At 44.6% G+C, this 24,333-nt stretch overlaps 1 protein-coding gene across 1 annotated transcript in view; it reads right to left on the reverse strand.

Moving 5' to 3' along the window:
- Window positions 1–24,333, reverse strand: part of Rtl9 (retrotransposon Gag like 9) — a 42,534-nt gene that overhangs the window by 10,349 nt on the left and 7,852 nt on the right. The window contains exon 2 of the mRNA XM_050127189.1: window positions 1,181–1,336. The gene's annotated coding sequence lies outside the window, so the exon portion shown is untranslated. The remainder of the gene's footprint in view (window positions 1–1,180; window positions 1,337–24,333) is intronic.

The following is a 24,333-nucleotide window of genomic DNA, read 5'->3' on the forward strand; positions in this document are numbered from 1 at the left end:
CAAAAAAAAAAAAAAAAACTTAACAGTTGCACCAGTTGGGCCTTTCTTTCTGAAGTGACCTCTGAAATTGCATCTTGGGTGGCTCGCTATTATTGTTTTTCTCGGTTTATATATAAAAATGATTCTTTCTAACTTTTATTTGTGTTTAATACGCAAGTAATCTAGGAATTTATTCCTAGGATTAAAAACTTGAAATCTCAGTCCAGATAAAGTCCTGAGACTACTCCACCCTGCTTCCCCACAAGTCCCACTGCTCAGGCTGCTCAGAGTTGGGTGTGTCTCCTTGCAAACTTTCTCTACTTGCAATGGCATTTAAAGTTTATATCATGCAATTGCTTGCAAAAACCCAGTGTGTGCAAAAAGCTACAGCTAGAAAACTGTGCTAGCCACTCCAAGGTTTCATGGTCTGGTGCACTGCAATAGTTTTCATCAGCTTGCTTCTAAGAAGGCTACTGAGAGAGGGCTTTTGCATGCTCAGCCTATTTGGGCACAGAGTTCTGTCTTATTAAAGTAAAAAGTCTCTAAGAATACAGAAAAGGAAGGTCTCCTAAGGCAGGAAAAGTCCACAAATTGCTGCTTAGCATCTCTCAGATCCCTCACGTATTCACCCAGTCTGTGCTGATCAATACAGCTAGGAGGTGTCGAGCTCCTGCCGCCTTGCAAGAGGTAATTGAGTTTGGGGGATTGCAAGGCTAGCTGCTTGGGGAAATAAGAATAAACAAGAGACTGTTCAATATGTCAACAAATAGCTTTCTAGCTGTTGAAAATAAGCCTGCTTCTAGATTCCCAACAATATTTCCCCCAGCCCTAGAGAACACACACCCAGTTACCTGAAAACAGAGAAGCTTAAAGATCAAGCTCTAGTTTGGGGTCCCCTACCTTCCCCCATCATTCAGGAGAGAAACACACACACACACGCACACACACACACACACACACACACACACTATTTTGCTCTCCATCAGATTTAACGCTTAAAATGCCCACCCAGTTCTTTGTAAATCAAGTGAGGAATGGTTAGCATTTACTAAGTTCTTGCTATGCCAGGCACTGTGCTAAGCATTTTACATATCCTATATTATTTTATTGTACAAAATACCAATAAAGTGGAGGAGCTGCCCCCATTTTATAAAGCAGCTAAAGAGCTGAAGTAGAGAGAAATTAAAATGCAGTAACTTACCTTGGCTCTTACAGCTGAGAGGGAGTGAAGCTGGGCTTGTCACTCGGGTCTGTCTGACTCAGCCAGTGCTCTTAGCTCACGGGAGAGTCACACACGCTGTCTTTGAGTCTCTGAAGGGCTGTCATATGGAAGAGAGGGTAGGTGTGTTCTGGGTAGCTCCAAAGAAAAGGATTTGACTGTTACTTGGGAATTATGCTTTCATTGGATGTGCTGCAAATTCCCCCAAACAACATGTATATGCATGTCCAACTCTATAGGGAAAAGAACATTAGGAGAAGAGCAAATGGAACAGCCTTACATTAGGTGCCGTCCTGAAGGGTCTGTGGAATCAGCGAGAACAAATGGGCAGTATCCCAATTTTCTTAAATAAGGAAACTACATAGCAGTGTACTGTAAACTCCAGAGCTCTGAGCTTGATGTCAATCCTTAGAGATCCTGCTGCAGACTATGAGGCAGGTAATTTATAAGCAGTTACGATGTGAGTGGCATCAGGAGGTACCTAGTGGTACTCACAGGACTCTGCAAATGAGACCAGTTTCCCAGACAATTTCTAGCCATTGCAAAGCCCCCAAAGTGGCGGGGGGGGGGTTACCAGAGTTTTCTTTTTCCAAAGAAAGGCATTAAGAAACAAAACAACCCCAAATTATCATTTCCTAAAGAGAAGGGGCTTTCTTTAAGACACCACAAGAAAAGGAAATAATCTCAGAATAAAAGACAGTCCTTTCAACACAATACATTTGTCTCCCTTTTACAAATCATTTACTACATAGTCCTCAGGCTTTCTCCTTGCAGGGGGTGGGAGGTTGGGGGACAGGACACACTGCTGCAATATTTCTGGAGGATGGGAACCAAGGACCTGCTTTCAGGAGTCACTCAGAGTTAAGATACCAACACATATAAGATCCGATACCTGTAAGATACCAAGTCTTTCTGGCCAGGAGAGAGGAGAAAAGTTTGACCTTAGCCTAAGTAAGTACATAAGCATAGATAAAGTGTCCACAGGAACAAGTCACAAAAAGAAAAATTGCCAAGTGAGAAGGAAAACCCTGCTGGGGCGGGACTTGGCCGAGACATTTGACCTGTGCTACCCCTTGGACCATACGACTCCCTTGTAGGAATAAGTGCTGATGCCATTAAGCGTTTCTATCACAAATTAGTTTCTGACCTGATGATCTCCAAACAACCTTCAAACTATTACTTGTCTTCTCGGGGCCAACTTTCTAAAAGTAGAACATAAAACATGCGAAATACCAGTTTCCAGAGCCGGGGGCTAGGTCTAGGAGGGATTCTCTTGCCGGGGTCCTCTCCGCTTTCACATTTTTACATATGCTGTAAATAAAGGCACTGATGGGATTCTTACATAACTTTTCTAGAGCTGAGAAGCCTAGCAGAAAGGTTTACATTTGAAGTCCCATGGTTTACAATACGTCTGTCTGCATTTGGTCATTTTCTCCCATGGTCTTTGCTGCCAGTTCACTGGAATCCAGCAGTTTGTGCTTCTCATGAAAAACCCTTATGGACCACATGCTCATTGTGAGCCCCGCACCCTGACTAACAGATACCTTACTCTACAGAACAACTGAGCAACCATCCAGTTCCTGTCCTCAGCTTTCAAATAAGCAAAGAGGAGAGACTGGTATCCTCCTATTTGATGAATCCGTCTCCTTTCCAAATGCTTTTAAATTGTGATTTGACTATGTCTATTGACACTGACCTTGCTTCTGAAGGTGACCACAACACAGTATACACTACTTGCAATAGCCTCTAAAACTGCCTTTCTCAAAACAAATGTATGGTGTGGAGCCCGTGCATCAGTTTCCCCATATGAGGCTAGAAACATACAGATTCAATTGTCTGGGGATTCATTTTCAGGAGTCAGGCATAGGAAATAAGAGGTGAGGCTAAGAAATCGGCAATTTAACCAATGATTCCCAGATCCCTGAGTTTAAGAACCATTTCCCTTATTAGGAGTGGGAGTGTGTTTTGTTTTGTTTTGCTTTTTTAACACTATGCCTTGTTATGGAGCCCAGGCTGGTCTCAAACTCATGATGATCCTCCTGCCTCAGTATCCTGCATGCTGGGATTACAAGTGTGAGCCACCATGCCCAGATAGGACATGTTCTCTGATTTTACCATCATACAAGCCTGAGCTGAAACCCCAGTACTTCTAGTCACTTCTTAGCTATTCAGAATAATCCCAGACCTATCTCATACCTCTTTAAGAGCTTTAAAGAAAACAACATGTATAGAGTTCTGGCACATGAGCTGAAGCTCAGTAACCTCCCTTCGTTCTGTTTCTTCACAGACTCTGCCGCCTGCCTTCTCTCTCGGTTCAGCTTCTGCCTCTGTTGCCAAACTGCTCACTCTTTCGAGGTCTGGTATTCAAACTTCCCAAGAAAGAGATTCTCATTGGTCCAATTTTAGTCACCAATATACTTGGTGGGCAAGTTTTCATCCCTGGTTCCATCATAGGTTGCTTGCCAGCCTATAGAATGACTGCTCATGGATCAGGTGCCCATTCCCCGCTCAATCAGCTCTTGCCTGGGGGAGAGGGGGAACAGAATCACGTGGTACCAAACATAGCCACCTATTCATAAGAAACTGCTACTTCCCTCGGCTAGGGTCTGTGGATAGAAACTCCTTAGAAGGGGCCCGTGGGTGTGGCAGGAATTCTGAGGCTTAGCTGGTCCAGCACACCTAGGCTGCTCATTTATCCAGCCTGCCAAAGGAATGAAGCATTCAAGTTAACTGAAGTCTCTTTTTAATTCCAACTTTTCATCTCCAGCAGGCCAGAAACAGCAGTTTAAAAAAAAGCTAGAAAAAAATTAGACCACAGTTGAGAAGGGGAAAAACTTAACCCTAAAAAGAGATCTGTTTCTAGAACACGTTTTTTTTTTTTCCTTCAGTTTCCAAAGGACTTTCATACCCATTTCCTCATTGCAGAGCTCACAGACTGGCAGCCACAGGCTAGATCCAGACTGCAGACAGATTTTATTTGACCCATGCAAGTTTAAAAAAAAAAAAAAAAAACATTTTTAATTAGTTGCCAACACTTAGAAGTCAGGAGATTTCCCATAAAACCCTGGATTTCTGGCTTCCCTGGGAAAAACAGAACGATTCAGATTCTCATTCCATCATGACAAGTGTCAGCTGGGACTGAGAAGACTGCTCCTTGCGGATGGGAGCATGAGCTCACTGGACCCTCCCAGCCACCTTGACTTTCTCACAGTGACCTACTTGGCCCCTGGAGGCATTTTTTTAAGTTACGTAACTAGAGAGAGTTATTCTGTCCTTCCAGCATGTGGGTCCCAGGGATGGGGCTCGGGTTGTCAACCTTCACAGCAGGCATCTTTACTCACTGAGCCAACTCACCGCCCCCCTTTCAGGATTCTGAAGCCCGATTTGGATAAAATGGTAAGAAGCACAGATTCTGCATCCTGACTGGGTTGGAGTCTCCACTCTGCTCTTTACATTCGGGACTCTGGGCAAGTTATCCAACTCGTCAGACTTTTTGTTACTCATCTGTAAAATAGGGATGATAAAGATATCATCCAATTCAAAGACATACTGCGTCAACTAAATGAGTAAACATGTACTTAGAGCACTTGCTGACTAGTTGGAACATAAGAAGCATTAAATACCTATCCAATTCCTCCTCCTCCTCCTCCTCCTCCTCCTCCTCCTCCTCCTCCTTCTTCTTCTTCTCCTCTCTCTCTCTCTCTCTCTCTCTCTCTCTCTCTCTCACACACACACACACACACAGACACACACACACACACACACACACACACTCCCTTCATCCCTCCCTCACCCTCTTCAATGCATGGAAATCCTCAGCCCCGATTCAGAATTTGCCTAAGTTGCCCAGACTAGCCTAGAACTTGAGATCCTCCTGCCTTGCCCTCCAGAGCTCCTACAGATAGGCATTTTCCTCCAGGCCTAGCTTTCTACTAATTTCTACTCTGGCCTACAATTTCTTTATGTGCCTCTCTGACATCTCAAAGTTTCTGAAAGCCAACATTTTTGTAGCAAGCTCATTTAGTAGCAGAATTGGACCTGGATTGATACTAAGCTATTTATCCCATTTTGAAATATTGATGTGTTTTCACAAGGTACTCTCCCAGATTCCATTAGTGGGTGTTGTTTAATATATATTTTATGCACGAAACTGCTGTACAAAAAGCCCCCAAATTTGAAACTACAAAAAATGATTATGAATACTTTGTATAACTACTCAGCAGATAGAAAAACTCAGTTAGCTTCAGAACAGTAAGCAAACAACTTTCCCAAAGCTTCGTGACTTATAAGCAGAAACAATTCAGAGCACTGGACATGAAGCCTATCGTGGCTAGAATTTTCGTATTTCCTGATGTCACAGTAGGCAGATTGATGCAGAGAGCAGCTACCAGGCAGGGTCTTCTGAAGAGTTGAAGACTATCACAATTTATTGAGAGGGGCAGAGTCTACTTTGGGTAGCGTCCTTTCATCACTCTATATTAATCTTTGCTATGTACCTTTGCGATAAAATCAGGAAATAGATTATTGTCTTCTTTTTAACAGAAGAGGAAACTGAGGGCCAGAGAAGAGAAGTAATTCACTCAAATTCACACACCAAAAAAGGGGAGGGAGAAAGAAAAGAAAAAAACAGGCAGATCTGAAACTCCAATTCTGTGCTTTTCCTTCTTAAACCCATGGCCAGTCCAACAATGACATACACTGACCTTTTAACATACTGACCCTCACACACTGCAGACAGTGCTAAAGTTTGCAACATACCTGATGAAAGGAGAGTTTCCCAAGATCTCAGCAAATATAAAAATGAGACAGCATGTCTGGGTGAACCTCATCCTTCCCTGTTCCATAAGCAGCAATGTGCAGACACCATCCAGTCAGAAGCCAGGGAGGGGAGATTTCTCAAATCCCAAGAAAAATCACAGAGACCCTACTGTTTGCTCTTCTCTGTTGATTTTTAAGAAGCTGACATTTACTTATGCCAAAGGCCAAAAGAAATGAAAAATCTACTGGAAAGGGAATTTCATCAGTCATGAAGCAAATATGTTAAAGAAACCTTTGCACAGTATCAGTTCCCTTGTTTGAAATGCAGAAAGCAGAGCGGAGTTATTTCATATTGTTAGCGCATCAGAGACTTGGGCATGAAAACAGCATGTCCGGGACCTCTTTGTAGCCCCCTGCCTTAGCACAGGGGAGTTTTGAGACATCGACTCTAACTTGACAAGTTGGAAACAAGAAGGCGGACCATAACCCGGGTGACCTCCTGTCACTCCTAAGCTCAAGGTTTGAGTTCCAGCTACCAACAAATCCTGACTTTGATCACACACCCACAGCGACCCAGATCTCTGAATTCAGCAATTCTTTCTCAGGTTTCAGCGAGGCATTGGAAGCCAGAGCTATTTTTGGGACACTTTCTCTGCTGTGGGTGCCACTTTCGGAATACGCCAGGAACATGCTAAGGACCTGGAGTGCTCGCTCTATTCTGATCCTGGACCTGTTTGGGGGTTTGCTCTCTCTCTCTCTCTCTCTCTCTCTCTCTCTCTCTCTCTCTCTCTCTCTCTCTCTCTCTCTCTCTCTCTCTCTCCTGATCATTTGGAGGACAGTCACGCCTGCCAACCTAATCCCAGAGGCCTGACTACTTTGCCCAGCCACAGGCTCCAAGAGACAATGTGCCTGCCAGCACCCTCACGGTAAGGGACATGGAGGCACAAAGCTGCCTGACCGGATGGAAACCATCCTAAGGGATGGTCTAAGTTTGGATGCAGGCTGAGAAGACAAGAGGAGGAGGGCTGGGGGTGGAGGAGATGAGGGTTTTTTTTTTCTCTTTTTCCCAAACATCTTCTTCCTACGATCATCACTTCCCAATCTGATGCAACTGACTCGGCAGGCATGGAGGAGCCTGTGAGCTCCATTTTCCTCTTCTAAAATCTCCTGCACCTGTAAGTACCCGGGCTCACTGATGTTCACGCTGACTTCTGGGGAGGGGGAGAGGGGGAAAGAGTGTGGAGATGGTCATCATTATCTGATTCAGTGTGGGCAAGTCCAAGGCTTTGGAAGAATGTCTGACAGAACCCCCCCCCCCCCCCCGCCACCGAACTGCTTTTAGCGTGAAAACTGAAAATGCCTCTGTTCTTTCCCATGCCTCCCCCCAGCATAACAGAAACCCCACCTATCCTTTGGGGTACTTTGTTCATCAGTACTGTTCACACCTGATTTTTTTTCCCTCATGTTGGATTTAATGGCAAGAGTGTACCCTTGGCATTTGAATTTCTTAAATGCATCCACAGCTACTATTGTGGGCACAGCCCCTGCTGGTTTCTCCATCTTTTATGCAGTAATTTGCTGAAACTGTGAAAGATGTTGTAAGCGGGAGGGTATAAATGAGAATCTAGAAACTCCTCCATGGTAAAAAGGAAGAGCAATGTGGTTGATTCTCAACGCAGTTAGAAATGCTGCCACAATGGGGAGGCTTCCTGCTAGGCAGCGAGATGGTCCCTTTCAGTGCCTTCATATTTTAATGGAAAGAGAGGCCAAAATAGCTGCTGGCTCCCCAGGAAAGGAGCATTTCTGATGCTTTTACCACTTTACTGAGACTGGACATTGTTTCCGGCCAGCTTATCAGTCCCTGGAGCAGCTCCAGTGGCTGCCCCAAATGGAGGAGGGGAGAGAAAGAGAAGCGTGTCAGCCCTTCTATACCTGCTTTGGGGGACTGCAGAGGTCCCTGGAAAATAGCCCAAGATGGCAAAGCCAGGCCCCCTACACACACACACACCACACACACACACACACACACACACACACACACACACACACCTTCCTTCAACACCAGACAGACCAAATCATTCTCAAGATCCAGAATCATTTGGGAGGTGAGAGTGAAGTCTGTCTTTGGTGGGAAGGGATTTGAAGGAGCTGTCTGTGTCCTAGCGTCCATCTGAGCTCTTGTAACAGCTCTCTCAACCACAGTTAAGAAGGGGCTCTTTCCATATGGATGCAACACTGTCCTTAAGCAGAGAAAAAGTGTAAGATGTCCCTTAGATCAGGCTGGCTCCTTCAGTGTCTGTGATGGGCAAAGTCAAAAGCTTCTTTCTTGGGTTCTACCATGAGCGCTGGGTAGAAAGTGGATTTAGAGAGAATGATGTTGGTATCTGGACTAGAGAAATCCTGAAGGGACATGTATGGTATGTATAGTATAGAAAAAGAATTACTTCACAGCGTACAGAAAGCAGCTAGCCTCAGAAGGAACTTGTTTTCTCCTTGGCTGCTACCTGTTGGTTTAGTATTTGGGATCTCATGAAGTTTCTCTTTCTGGGTAAATGACGCTCAGATCTCAAAGGTTGACTGTCAGGAAGGCTTTGTGTCAGAGCCTTGAGTGCTGCTAGTGGTAGTCTGAATCTTATGTCTACCTTGTGGCATTCCAAAGCATTAAAACTGTTCCCCCTGGCCTTCTAAATCCTCCCTATCCACTCCCAGGGGCTTGAAAAGTCTTAAGTACATAATTCCTTTAACCCAGGGCTTTGGCATCAGTTAAAATGCCAACCTCCCAGGAGAGTCAGCCGGTTAAACCTCATCTGGGTAAATCCCATTCTGACAGCAGATTTTGACAGAGGGAAGAAGAGGAAAAGAGGAGGGGAGTTGAGATCACTGCAAGTCAAAATGACCCTCTGATGGGAAACCTGGGAGTAAAACCCAGATTACAGCCCAAAGCACTGAGAAGCTCCGTTTGTCAGACAGAGCTCTAATCTTGTTAAAATGGGGCACAAGACAATTTACTGAAGCAGAGGCTTTAGAGTTTGATGAACAGAAGTCTAATGCATGAAACTGAGATTCGGAAAGAATCTCATCTTCAAGAAAGGAATAATAGGTGGGTGAACTTCTCGTAACTTTATCTTCAGGGTGAGTTACCTGGGCCACTGAGTACGGGCTGCCAAAATTCGGAAGATCCTCAAGCTCAGGGGTAAAACAGAACTAATATTCTGCAACCTTTTTACTCAAGAGGCCAAGGGAGAGGAATATACAGGAATTCATTTCTCTGCTCTGAGACCAGCATTAAAGCATACTCTCAAGGTGTTTCATGGTGGATGCAATGGCACATATGGCTACTAAGAGCCATGAAGTGTAAAGAGAGGTTACCTCAGTACAGCCACAAGTCAAGGATTAAGCACCCCTACATCTCTATGTGGGTTCCTTTCTAGGCCATTGGGAACAAAGCAGGACCACCTGAGTTCAAATCTTAACTCTTCTACTTCCTAGTTTGGTGGTCCTGGTCGGGTCATGGAACCACTTTTGGTCTCATCTGCAAGGTGGACACGGTAATGACAGGATCTGTCATATAGAGTTGTGGAGGCTAAATAAAACAATGTCTATAAAGCCCTAAATAGCGCCTAGTACAAAGGACATGTTTAACAAAAGTCAGCAATGATGAACATTTCCTGCTTTCTGCTGTATGCGTCATCATCTGAGAATGTCTCACAGCAGCAGTCAAGGTGGTCCCCACTCAGTACAGTTCTAAAACAGCACGAAGGGCTGCTGGCTCATCATTTTCCTCATTTAAAGTGGCACTCTTCCTCTTTTCCTGCCAATAGCCCTAGAGTAGAGCAAGCCTTTTCTCCCACTGGTTCTGCATCCACTCCATCCTCCAACTAACTAAACAGAATCACTGCTAGAGGTCCATGAAGTCCTCCTCCTGGCTACCTAATGAGTTTTTGCTGCCCGTTCCCTAACTGGAACAGGAAATCAATTCTGGGAGGGTGGATTCAGTAGAGTGCAGACCCTTAAGTCCCAAGAAGGGGGAAGGAGCCCCACATAAAACTCAGAGTCTCTGCTTCTTTTCGCTAACCTCCCTATGACATCAAAATGTAACGATACAGCAACTGCTGTCATTGGGTTTCCCCAATCCTGTGACTGCTAGACCACTGTTGTTCTCTTCTTCCCACACCACCCACCCTCCCTCCGTCTGAGGAGTCCCTTTTCTGCCCTGCTGAGACTTTTAGAGGCTTTCCTAGGCTTCCTCTCTCTGCCCCTCCCTGTGCTTTCCTGGGGATACAGAGTTCACTCTCGCAAGGGTGGTGGTAGGAAGGAGCTCTGCTTTCTATGCAGGCATGCCCTCAGCATGCCCTCTGCTTTCTAGCCACCCCCCCCCCGTGACTCTGCTCCCCAAGAGGAGAGGAGGAAATGTTTCTGGGCTTGCTTAGATTGCTACCTCTTTTTTTTTTTCAGTGCTGGGAGCCCAGGGTTATCAAGCATGCAAGGCAAGTACTGGACCACTGAGCTATAACCTACCTAGCCCCTGTCAGTATCTCTTGAATCAGAAGACAGACCTACATTTTCTTAAAGACTAAATGAGGGTTCTCTTGAACTAATTTGGTCTGGTCGTTGTCTAAAATACATACTTTAAAAACTATCTCCATAGAAATATAGTCTCTGGGTTTGGGCTTCAGCCTTGGAATCTGCATGTTTAAAAAGCTCTCCTTCAGATAATGAGAGCAAAATCTCTGCCAAAAAAAAAGAATTTTTAAAATTAAAAACATAAATAGCCAAGCAAGAAAGGAAACCCTATAAAATGATATACACACATGCACATAGTCCCTCAGCCTTCCTGAAGCTGCCTCTCCGAGAGAAAAAAGATTCATTTGCTCCCTGCCACCCTTGGCCCTCTTCTTGTTTTTAAAATAAACTTTTCAGAAGGAAAAAGAAACAGAGAGAGAGAGAGAGAGAGAGAGAGAGAGAGAGAGAGAGAGAGAGAGCAGTGAGCTATACACTNTTAAGAAAATGCTGTGCTCCATCTTGTGGAATGGGGGTGGGCATGAAGGTGAGGAGAAGGAGGAGGAGGAGGAGAAGGAGGAGGAGGAGGAAGAGGAGGAGGAAGAGGAGGAGGAGGAGGAGGAGGAGGAGGAGGAGGAGGAGAGGCTCATGACCCAGCTTTCCACCCCTAGTCTCTAGAAACATGTGCAAAAGCCTCCTGGGTGTTGGTCTGGTCTTATCCAAGCAACAGCTCCCAAGCCGTTTCCTCAAAACCTTAAGCAGTTTCAGATTTGGGGAGTGCAGGCCTAAGCCATTGATGCTATCAGTCTGAGGTGCAAGATGGGGAGAGCACCCTCATCTAGATTTGTTCAGAGGTAGTTGGTGTTCTAGAAAATCTCGGTAGTTGATAATGTCCTGTAGCCAAACTGTCAGGGTGTGGGTCAGCCTAGGCTTCATAGGCTAAATGACCCATGGTTTGTTCACTGTGAAACAGAAATGATAACACATGACCTACCTACCTCAAGGAGCTGCTAATGTGTAAATATAGGTTACTTCATGTAATATGTTGAAAACTGTGCCTGGCCTATATTAATCATTTAGCAAGCAATATTCATGATTCTTTTATATATATGTGTGTATATGATTACTACACATAAATTAATATACTATTAAAATAGTCACATTAATACATCTTTTCTAGTATTGACAGTTGAACTTAGAACTTCATACATGTTAGACAAGTACCCTTCGACTGAGCTATATTCCCAACCATTTTGTATCTTTGTATGTATATGTATTTATTTATTTTTGTTCAGATTATCAGATACAAAGTTACGTTAGCTGTTTTTTAATAGGCCTGTACTACCCAGTGTGGGTAAAACACACACACACATTCACACACTAGCAAGCTAGCCAGTTGCTATCCCCAAGTAATAAATGAATTGGTGTGTGTGAAAATAATCAGAGCCATTATTAAGTATAGCCCTAGAAACTTTAAAAGAGAATTCTGTAAATGCTCTAAGGGTTCTATCAGAAAAATGTCATCTTAAATCAATATTTTGGGACGAATCATTGACCAAGGGTCATTCAGAGACCCAGAATGAAGATGGCAGTTTGGGGTCTCTTACACTAAAAAATATTAACTCTTCTCCCTAACTTGTTGCATTCAATTTATGAGATTATGGGATTTAGTTCTAGGACCTGCTGGGTCTAATTAAAGTTTTAGGACTCCTAGGAGACCAGTTGTGGTTGCATAGACTGGATCTAAAAAAAAAAAAAGTCTCTATGATGTGCTCCCAGCTCCAGCTTCCTAGCATGGAAGGTTCCAGTCACCATCATGGAGTTGTAGCCTTTTTCCCTTTGGGCTCTAAATACATTTTGGGTCATTAATTTGATAACATCACTACAACATAGCATCCCAATCCCAGAAAAGACAAACAGCTCCCTTCACTCCAGGCCAGTGTCTCCACCACCCCACCCTTTAGAACTAGATGCTCATCTGGCTATGATTCCAACTCCAGGCCCTAAATGTGTAAAATAGGAGAAGAGAAAGTGAAGCCATGAGTTCACCAGTACCATTTGACCTCCAAGCCTTGCCTGGGCTCTGGGCCAAGATTTTAGCTTCCTGCTGTACACAGCCATCTAGAAGTTCCATTGGTATCCCCAAACACAAGTCCATATACTGACCTGGTCAACTATCTCCACCACTCCTCCTATGTGTTCCTTGCCTCCACTGACAAATTAACCACAGATCCTAGCTGGAATGTCAGGGTCATTGTCACCTTCTTCCTTCACCTTGACCCCCAAGACACTCAGCTCCGTGCTTTCTGCATATTGATGTATGTCTGAAGTTATTCCCTCCTCTCAGCGCTCACTGCCATAGTCTCTGGTTCAAAGAAATTTCCTCTCTTGCTTGGACCAATGAGATGGTCAACCTGCCTTTATGTTTTCTCCTCTACATCCTTGCACCTACCCTGGTGCTATAAAAACTGACTTCCTTCTCAGAAGTCTTCATTGGCTCCTTATTGCTTGCAGAACAGAGGCTCTCCTCTTGGGCAAGGAAGCTCTGAACAGCTGACCCCAGCCACTTCTCTCACTCCCCTCCACGTCTACCAATCACACTCCGCTGAGTGCCCTACACTTTCACACAAGTATAACCCTTCTGCCCTTCTGTTCCTCCATTACTGTTTCTGGCAAAAAGAAAAAAGAAAGAAAAAAGAAAACCTCCATCCCTCAGGTTCCAGCTGAACCTCCTTCATCTTTCAGTCTTTCCTAACTTCCCCAGGTATGAGGTCACTTACAACCACTGCCCCCACAAATAGATATTTGCTCATACTACAGCAGCCACTCGTCCATAAGGTTTTATGTGTGCCTCTGCACCTGACAAGTTAAGTAGATCCCCAAAGTCTAGTTGCTCGTATGTATTCTCTGTACCTTCAGGCTTATATACAGTGATACTCTTTTCCTCGTTTATGATTTGGGAGTGCAAATGATAGCTACTATCTTCTAGAATTATAAAGAATGGGTAAAGTGATATAGATAGTATGCATGAAGATAATATAAAGAAGGAAGGATACTCAGCATTCATTCAGTGCTTTGAAAGGGTCAGAAATTGTTCTAAGCTCTTCATATGACTTTGAAAGTAGGTAGAACCAAAGAGTTACTCCATGCTATATGATTGTGTGTGTGTGTTTGTGTATGTGTGTGTGTCTACTATGGATATAGTAGAGATGACATATATCCAAAATACATACCCTACATTATGTCTGATATGTAGTGGCAGCTCTAGTTTTTTCCTTTCTTTTGTCCATTTTCCTGTCCTGCATTACACTGTCCAAGCCATCCTCCCATCTTTGGTCTCCGTGGGATAGGGTAATAGAAAGACAATCCAGGAGGCTCTGCTTCATTATCCATTATAACAGACCAGTTAAAGGAAAAGAGAGAAGCCCCTGGGATCACCTTTGGAGTTGGTTTCTAAAGGATACTCCTGATTTTAGTCACCACTTCTTCAAGGACAGAGGCAATATTGTACTACAGTTCATGTCCCCCATAAGCACCAGCACTGTGGTGATCAAGTGACATGCACTAGATAAATTCTGGCCTTAGGATTTCTAGTTATCAGCACCATCAGCATTTTCAGTGATGGCTGGAGCAGATGCTAGACCATAGCTAACAGGTTCTCATGAACAGACAGACAGCAACAGCTAGAGCCACCCAGGAGAAGCCCTTTTGACTGAACTTCGATGGGGGTTGCCAGCAGGCCAGCATGCCATGGACTTGTACCCCCAAAATGTATCCTACCACCATCATGTGGGTAACCAGATGCAAATCTCTCCACTTCCTTGGGCCTCCATGTCCTCACCTGTATAATGCTGCCCCTCCAGGCTGTCTGGGAATGCATGCAAGGCAGGGCAGCTGCAAAAGTTCCTTGCCAAAAGGCTGCGCAGAAGCGAAGTGTTGCTAATTTCAAGTGCTGGGGCTTCACTCACCAGGAAACACTCAGGAAGAGGGTGTGGGGGAAGAGCAGGGACGTGTGTATCCAGGACATATGGGGGCCTATATTTGTTGTCCTCCTGCTTAGCAGCATTAACGATTCAAGCTGGTGCTGCCTGTGGAACAGTCTGTCCTTTGGGATCCTCAGGGATAGGAGGGGCTGCAGAGAAGCAGGGCTGCAGCCAACGCGCAATCCAGTGAGAAATAGAGTGATAGCGATGAGACGCCACGCACACAGGTTCATACGCATGCATTCGCACTCCTCGCAACCCCCAGCGCTGCCTCGGAACAGCAGCTGGAGCTAATTACAGACAGACAAACAGCGCCTTCTCTGGCTCTTCTCTCAAAACTGTCAAACCCCACCACCACCAACAACAACAACAACAACAACACTACCACCACGACCCGCCCCTGGGAGTTGCTTGAGTTCTTGGAGCGGGTGTTGCCGGGCGACACAACTAAATGCCTAGGAAGAACATTGCGGGAGGTGGGGGTGGAATTTTAGGGAAGTAGGAAGCCACCATGTGGCTCCCTGTCTTGGGGTGGGTAAAAAGGAGGGGACGAAGCGCGGGAGAGAGCTGGCTTGGATACAGATGCAGCTTTGTGTTAACAGATGTGCTCTCCTGGCAAGCGGGAGCCCAGGCACTTAGCTCCTCCCTTCTCCTTCATCTGGATCCACCCAGGGATCCCCTCTCAATCCTTCTCCCTCTTAAATCCCCAACTTCCTCTCCAATTCTATATCTGGCATAAAGCTTAATAAATGTTGAATGAATGGATGGATGGATGAACACATGTACCCTCCTCAAACCCTTACAACTCCCGAGCTTTATTCCCCACCCCCACAGACCATAAAAACTGCGGACGCCCTTTCTTCTGCATTTCTTTCTATGTACTCCCTTAGGGTACTTTCAACTCTCACCTACATGCTCCAAACTCCCAAATCTCTTTGCAACGTTCTCCTCTCCAGCTGTGTGAATGTTCCCGGGGCTTCTTAAACTCAAAATGGCCCTCATTTATATCTCCAGCAATAACCTTCTCCAGGATGGATCACTAATGGTGCCATTTGGTATGCCAAAGTGGCTGCACAGGCAAGAGTGACCTGCCTCCTAGCTCCTAGAAGAGTAAAGTAAACACCCTGATACCAGGGCCTCTCTTTACTCCAGAACAAGTTTCTTCCCGTCATCCTCTCACTCCTGCCCCACATACCTACAAGGGTAGTGAAATTGGAAACTAACCACCAACCTGGCGCTAGCTGCCCACACTAAGAACGGTGAACTAGAACCGACAGATAGATGCTGCAAGGAGAAGCTCTTAAAAGAAGCTGTGCTGTTCCTTCTCCACCATGCCCTTCCTAATCCACTGTCATTTTGCAATTCTGGTATTGTCACATCCCCCCCCCCCCGCTTCCCTCCCCGGGGCACCATCCTTCAGTCAGCCCCTCAGACTTCAGCTCACTCCTCCACTTCAATCCTCCGAATTTTAGAACCCTCGCCTCCAATCTCACTGCAGTCCTCGGGCAAGTACTGAACCGAGAATGGTAGAATATGAGAATTTCATTCCATGAGAGGAGCGCTGGAGCTGACGACCCAGAATGTTTACTGAGAGCCTGCATTCAAATTCTTTCCTGGTTTTGGCAAGGGTAAGAGTAAATAAAGACCCTCTTTCCTCCAGGCTGCCCTAAATTTGGATAGCAGTCCAACAAGTAGTGAACAGACACTTTGGTTTTCTGACAGCCTGGGTCCAACGAAAGCAGCACCGAAGTGTCTTAGTTAGCGTTTCTGATGCTGTGATAAAACACCATGAGGAAAAGCAGCTTGCGGAGGAAGGGTTTGCTGCAGATTGCAGCAATCATGTCACACTCTGTGACTGAGGAAAGTCAGACTAGGAACTCATGGCAGGAACCTGGAGGCGGGAGCTGAAGCAGAAGCCACAGAGTGATGCCGCTTACTGGCCTGCTCCTCATCGTTTGCTCAGTCTTCTTTCTTACAGCGCCCACAACCAACAGCCCAGCAGTAGCACTATCCACTGTGACCTGAGTCCTGCCATGTGAATCATCGACCAATAAGAGGCTCTGCTTGCCCACAGGCCAAAGTGGTAGGGGGACATTTCTGAATTGCAGTTCCCACTTCCCAAATGTCTCTAGCTTGTTTCAAGTTGGCATACAACTAGCCGGCACACAAAGTTTCTTCCTTCCTCCCTCCTGGGGGTCCCTAGGACTGTACACATGCAAGGTGCCATTATGCCCAGCCACGTAACAGTAACATCTAGACGTTTTCAGGTTTTCAATGCAAAGTGAAAGAGGCATCAGTAATTTCAGTTTGGCATATATACAGGGTGTGGCGTAACTTATTCAAAGCCTTCACCCCTAACTTAAAAACAAGCATTCACTTAGCAAATCTATACTGAGTCAAGCAAAGACCAATATTCTGCAGTTCCCTCCTTCAACCTGCTCCTTTTCTTCTTGGTGGGGAGACAGCATTCAGACATTATTAGTCTTATTACTAATAGCTCTATTACTGTTAATAATACAAAACCATGTCAAGTGTCATCCTATGCCTGATGTGACATTTTATACAGCTCTGGAAGTTCCTTTGGCAGCACTGAAGTGTGTCATCCACTGGCCTGTCGATGCCAGTGCATTCTTGTGTATTGCGGAGTGGTGAATGGGTGTGAGCCTAGAGCTCCTGAGCGCTCACTAAAGTTCTTCTGTGCTCTATCTGTGCAACTTTGGCTAACACACTTAGCCTGCCTGTGTCTGCTGCACCTCTTCTGGAAACTGAAGACTGCAATAGCACTCACCTCACAGAATAATACCTATTAATAAACTAGACGGTTATGGACTGGCAAGATGGCTCAGAGAGACTATCAGCACCTGCTACCAGGGCTGATGACCAGAATTCAATTGTCATAGCCCACCAACACCAACCTATATCTTGGAAGGTGAGATCTTCTACAAGTTGTCCTCTAATTGCCATATGCACACTGACACTCACACACACACACACAAAGAGTTTAATTCTTATTCAATCAGATAATTAATGAAATACTTAGAATTACATCTGGCACAGAGTAGGTGCTCAAAAATGTTAGCAATTGGGACTGGAAACATGACTCGGTGGTTAAGAACGCTTTCTGCTATTGCAGAGGACCCAGGTTTGGTTCTTAGCACTCACATAACAGCTTACCAGAGCTCCAGTTCCTGGGGACGTGGCACCATCATCTAGCCTCCATAGGCACTAGGCAGCGTGCAGTGTTTGTAGGTAAACAATCATAGATGTAAAATAAAAATAATTGAATTATTTTAATGTTAGCAATTATTATTTTCATGATAGATATACTGACCTTTGTTACCACTGGAGGTTATATTTTTGGGGGCCTCCAAAAGAACCCGGTTAGGTGTCCTAGTCACTCACCTATTCAATCAACGAATACATGCTGATTGCCTAAAAGGTCTTGAGCTAAGCATTGGAGTTATATAAACAAAGAACATATGAACCCTGCCTTTGGGACTAAAGAATTCCTCTAAAGCAACCTTGGATTAATAGTGCCCTGAAGCTCCTAGATGAAGCAGAGACAAATCCTCCCTGGAGAAACACACCCTCAAACCAGTTTTCACAGGATTACCAAGGTAAAGTCTGGCTGAACATGAGCTCATAATCAAAAATTACAAAACATGCAATGAAGTCAGGAACAAGGAAAACAGAATTAGATCCTCAAAGACCTCAGGTATTGCAATTATGGAAAATGAAATACATCTTATGAATATTATAAAACAAAAGCCTTTGCAAACATTAGCATGGAAGAAGAGACTAGCACAAAATGCAACTTTTCTAAGTAACTTATTTTTATAGAGAGTAAAGATAGCACTCAAAGAACATTAACTTTTTTCATGTTACGTGGTTAACAAGAATTTACCCAAATCAGTATTTCAGAGGCTATTGTATCTTTCTCAAACTTGGTGATTAGAGCTATGGCATTTCTTCCCCAAGTCATGCGAAACATGACTTGAGTACATGAATACAAAGTCATGAGTACAAAGAAAAATGACAGACATGGTAAATCCCCTGCCCCCAAGTAGCTGAAAACTCGGATCACACATGTGAAGCTACAAGTGCTATCAGTCTGTGTGTTGGAAGCTACAAAGGTCTTGAGTGGTTGGAAGTGAGAGCTGAGCAGGTCTTTGAAGCATGGGGTGGATCTGAGGTGAAGAGAACCTTTTTGCATAGCTAGGAAGAATGAAAAACCTGGAAAAAGCCATAAGAGTTCGGGCTGGAGAGACGGCTCAGAGGTTAAGAGCACTGCCTGCTCTTCCAAAGGTCCTGAGTTCAATTCCCAGCAACCACATGGTGGCTCTCAACCATCTGTAATGTTCTGGCCTGCAGGCATACACACAGACAGAATATTGTATACATAATAAATAAATAAAATATGGGGCTGGAGAAATGGCTCAGAGGTTAAGAACCCTGACTGCTCTTCCGAAGGTTCTGAGTTCAATTCCCAGCAACCGCATGGTGGCTCACAACCATCTGTAATGAGATCTGATGCCCTCTTCTGGCCTGCATGTATACATGCAGGCAGAATACTGTATACATAATAAATAATAAAGAAAACATTTTTTAAAAAAAGAAAGTTATAGTGCAAATGGGCAGCAAAGCAATACAAACAAGGGTGGTTGTGTCTTGAGAGCACAGAGGACACAGAGGCAGATCTGGGCTATCACACAAGATATTGTTACCAAAGGGGTCCCAAGTTTATTTAATGCTCTGTCGTCATCTTGAAATTCTCAGTTTCTTTGAACATGAAGCTTTCTCATTGTCATTTTATACCTGGTATCTTCCTTTAGTAGCCTCAGTCCCAATGCCTGGAAACAGGCTTTCTCAGTGAACTAGACACATACTATTTAGGCTAGACTACCTGACCAGAGACGTCCTGAGGGAATACCTGTCTACATCTGACCAATGCTTGGGTTAGACATGACTGTGCTTTCATGTGGGTATTTGGGATTTGAACTCAGGTCCTCATGTTTGCAAAGCAAGTACTCCTACATACTAAGACATGTTGCCAATTATCTTCTCTGCTCTTCTAACACTTTAGATATAGTACTACCCTAGTCCATAGAAAATAGAGGCTATCGTTGTTTATGTATCTATCCCCCTCATTGAACTGTGAGTGCCTTGAGGTGGGAGTTGCATTATTGTGTCCCAGCTGCCAGCACAATGCCTACCACATAGCAGGTGTTTAGTAAACATCTAAAGAATGAATGATGTAGTTCGTGAACGTCCTTATCTTCTTCCCCATGTCTTCTGCCACTATTTCTGTCTGGGCTCCTATTGTTTCATCACAATAGCTCCCTGATTGGTTTTCATCACTTCCTTCTCCAACCCATCCAAACACCTCCTCTCCCCAGCAATATGTCTTTCTAAAATCAGAGTCACTGTACCCTCTGTTGCTCAAACACTTTCTGTGATGCTTCCCTGTTTGCAGAGCAAGTATCCTAGTGATATCCAAGAGAATATGCTTTTCCAGCCATGCTCCCCACTTTCCCCCACGTAAGACTGGCCACATTCATGAGCCCTGTGTGTGCCTGTAACCCAAACATTGGGGGGATGGAGACATGCAGGCCTCAAGAAGTCACCGACCAAGCAGTTTAGCCAAAATATCACACGTCTAGCTTGCTGAAAAACCCTGTCTCAGAGCAATAAGGTTGAGGGTAATCTAATAAGGAACCTGATGCTGATGTCTCTGCATCTGCATGACACACAAAAGCATGTACCACACACAGATAACACACACACACACACACCTAAACTAAGAGCCTCAAGGGAGGGTTCCTAACCAAGACAGGATTCAAGAATTCAGAAAAGAAGGACCATCTAAGCTGCAATTTGAAATTGGAACCCCACCGCATAGGAAAGGCAGAGAAATACACCCCAGGAAGAGATCACCAAATGCAAAGACCCACTGAAAACCAACCATGAAATAGATACTGTACTGTAGACTGAGGATCATAGCTCTCATTCTGGCTCAAGCCAGTGAAAAAAGACAACTAATCAGAGAATAACAAAATGATATAGCAAAAGCTGTGTGATCTGAGCACTGGAGGGATTGGAGGAGAGGTATCTTACCCAGTGGGAGGGGGCATGGATTAAGGAGGTATCTTCTGTAAAGGAATCATTTTCTGAGCGCTGGGTACTATGGATGAGAAAGTAAGTGTCAGCTAGGTAAAGGGAGGCAGGAAAGGGAAGGAAAGGGATTGTAAATGATGGGTGCCAATACACATGGCTCTAAAGGAATTCTTAATAACTCTGTGTGAATGAGAAACTCCAGAATGAGTGAGTAGCAGCATGGCAAGATATGACCAGGGAAAAAGACCTTTAGTGCCAAGTCCAGGAGTTTGGACTCCATCCTTACAGTAGCTCCCAGCCTTCGTTCCACATTAGAATCACCTGAAAGGCTTTAGACTATTCATGACTGGGTCCCACACCAGGAACTCTGCTTTAATTTATCTGTGGGTAAGGCATTGGGATTTTTTAAAGCCTTCCCAGTTTAGTGTAGTGTGCAGCCACAGCTTCAGGGAAACAAGTTCTAAATGTGAGTATTTATCAGAATCATCCACAGGTTTTGTTAACTACAGGCTGGAGGTGTGCACTCCCTAGCTCTGATTCAATAACTCCAACTCTGGCGAGTTGTCAGACTTGCTGGTGCTGCTGTTCCTAGGACCTCACTCTGAGAGCCTCTACTCACAGATGTTGCGAATCCAGTTACAAGGATTAAGTAGAAAGGTATTCGAAAGATCACTCCAGTCCCTTTGGAGAGAATGCATATGGGCGTGGGGAAGAAAGTGAGAGGGCTCATCCGCTTCTGTAATTACCTTCATAATACCTGCACAAGATCAAGCCAACATAGATTTAGGAGAGAGGCCCTGAAGGCCCAACCCCTAACAGAGAAGTTTTTGACAGGTTATGGCTTCTAAGGGACAGGGAGTTAACTGGTCTTCTTCAAAGATATGGCCTTTGGTATGTGGCCCATGCTCCAGAGGCTGACACTACAACCACGCACATATGGGCAGCACTAATTGAACTCAGTAGTTTAGAGGAGGAGGAGACACAGGAGAAAGAGCCACAGTGGAAGGAGGAAGAAGGAGAGAGGAAGATGAAGAGGAGGGAGAAATGAAGTTAGAAGGAGTATGTGGCGGGAGTCTGAAAGGAGCTGAAGTGGGGAGCAGAATGCAGACTTTAAAAAGTGAGATGAAAGGAAGCTATTATAAGAATCAAGGTAAGAGTTGTTTGGGGAAGGACCAGCTCTGAATGAAAGAAGTGGAATGGAGAAGATGGGTTCCACTCAAGGGATGTTGAGGATGTACACTTAGCAGAGCACGGAGATTGGCTGATTGGAGAGGTGAGACAAAAGCCACAGCAAAAGGAAACTCTTGGTTTTTGTTTGTTTGTTTGTTTTGTGCCTTAGATAACCGATGATGCTGGTTGTACTGGGCATTTTCATTACAGGAATCAAAAAAAAAAGCTAAATATGGGAGCTGGTAAGATAGTTCAGTGAATATCTCTGTGGGTATATTATCTGATACCAAACCTGACAGGACCCACATCATGAAAGGAGAGAATTGAGTTCCACAAGTTGCCCTCTGACTTCCACATGTATGCCATGGTATGTGTGCATAAATGCATAAAAACACACACGGAGGGGCTGGAGAGATGGCTCAGAGGTTAAGAGCACTGACTGCTCTTCCAGAAGTCCCGCGTTCAATCCCAGCCAACCACATGGTGGCTCACAACCATCTGTAATGAGATCTGGTGCCCTCTTCTGGCCTGCAGGTATACATGCAGGGAGAACACTGTATACATGATAAATAAATAAATCTTAAAAAAAAAAAAACACACATGCAATGACTCTAAGAGATTTTAAGTTGAATCTATGCGGGGGCTTTAGTTCATTCCAGGGTGAACTTTTCCATCAGGCACAATGCCCTGGGTTCAATTTCTAGCGCCGAATAAACTGGACATAGTAGTGCATGCCTACAATCCCAACACTTAGGAAGTGGAATTAGAAGGATCAAAAGTTCAAGGCAGCAAGTTTGAGGCCAGAGTGAGTCACATGAGGATCTTGTCAAGAAAGGAAGAAAGGAGGCAAAGGAAAGGAAAGAGAAATAAGGGAAACGAAGAGTGACTGGGTATGGTGACACATGTGTATGCTCCAAGCGCTCTAGAGTTTGAGGCAGGAAGATACTGAGATCCAGGCCAGCCTGCACCCCGAGACCGAAACGAAAATTGCAATGTGTTAGCAGGCTTGAATGGGCATAGGGAAGGAGGGCATTTCTACTCGCACGTCCATAGCAAGAGTCTCAGAGACTTCAACAAGGCAACGTGTTCTGCTCTTGGTACTGTATGTTTCACTTCAGCCTTAATCAGCGTGGGATTCCTTTCCAACTGCATGTGAAGTGAAGTGAAATAGCAGGCACCCTGACAGGAAGATCAGCCACCTGAGGCCTAGGTACAAAGCCTGCCTCTCTGCTATATCCCTAAGTATGCTTATCCAGTTATCCACCCATCCGTTCACTCTTTTGTACTTTCACAAAGTTGTAGAATGCTGTTTCCTAGAGAGGTGCTTTTGTTTTTAAGTCAAGAAATAATTTGGGGAGCTGGAGAGATGTCCCAGAGGTTAAGAGCACTCAGCTCTTCCAGAGGACTGGGATTCAATTCCACTCGGCAGCTCACAACTGTCTGTAACCCCAGTTCCAGGGGATCTGACACCTTCACACCAATGCACATAAAATAAATTTAAGCAAATTATTTTAAAAAATAAATAATTCTTGAACTGGGTATGGGGTAACTCAGGCTTTTAATCACGGCACTGTGAAGGCAGAAGAAGGTGGATCTCCGTGTAGATGAGGCCAGCCCGCTCTGCAAAGCGAGTTCCAGGCCATCTAGAGCTACGTGGTGAGACCCTGTCTATAAACAAAGCAGCAAACACTTGTTCCACATCCAGGTAAAGAATTCAGAAGGTGCCCTTATATAACCAATGAAACAAACACGACTTAAGGACAGCTAGCAAAGGAATTCATTCTGCATGGATAGAAAAATGTACAAAAAAAAAAAAAACAATTTTCCAGTACATCATCTTTGTGACTATTTCTAAGTCTCCTCCATGGGCAAGTAGACTGGCAGCAATCAGCAAGACCAGCAGGAGTGATAGATGGGATAATTGTCCATTAGGGTAACAGATAACGTTCATACCGGGAAGGATTCAACAAGGCAGACGTGATAAATGGAAGGAGAGTTGGCTAATGTGATAGAAGCTGCAGTGCCATTTGTTAGCGGCTGTGCTGTGGTCGGATTGATGGCTAATCATTTGAGACCCTTTGCTGATGGGAGCACAACCTCCCCCCCACACACACACACACACCGAGAGAGAGAGAGAGAGAGAGAGAGAGAGAGAGAGAGAGAGAGAGAGAAAGCAAGAGAAAGAAAGACTGACCTTAGGCTAATAATATAACATCATTAAAATATAATAATATAACATCATTAAAAACTGTTGTTCAAGAAACTCACTTACTTATATCCACAAGTCATGCTACAGTAAAAAGTGTTTCTGTGAGCTCCTTGATGATAGAGGCTATATGTAGTGTGTGTGTGTGTGTGTGTGTGTGTGTGTGTGTGTGTGTTGGTGCATGGCATAGGGGATGACACAGAGCGTTCAACAAATGTTTATTAAAGTGGAGTTAATTAACACATATGTCCTTTCATCCATCTGTTTCTTCCTTCGACAGACATTCATTACATGTAGGAATTAACAGCTCTGGCCCTGGAAATCCAGGCTTTGGGTTTCAAATTACGACTCCGACTCGCTGTACCCACCTGGGAAAATAATGAGTCCTTCTGAGCCTAGTGCCT

This window comes from Alexandromys fortis, unplaced genomic scaffold (genome assembly GCF_014885135.2).
Source record: "Alexandromys fortis isolate MF-2015 unplaced genomic scaffold, M_Fortis_MF-2015_v1.1 scaffold_200, whole genome shotgun sequence".
NCBI classification, from domain to species: Eukaryota; Metazoa; Chordata; class Mammalia; order Rodentia; family Cricetidae; genus Alexandromys; species Alexandromys fortis.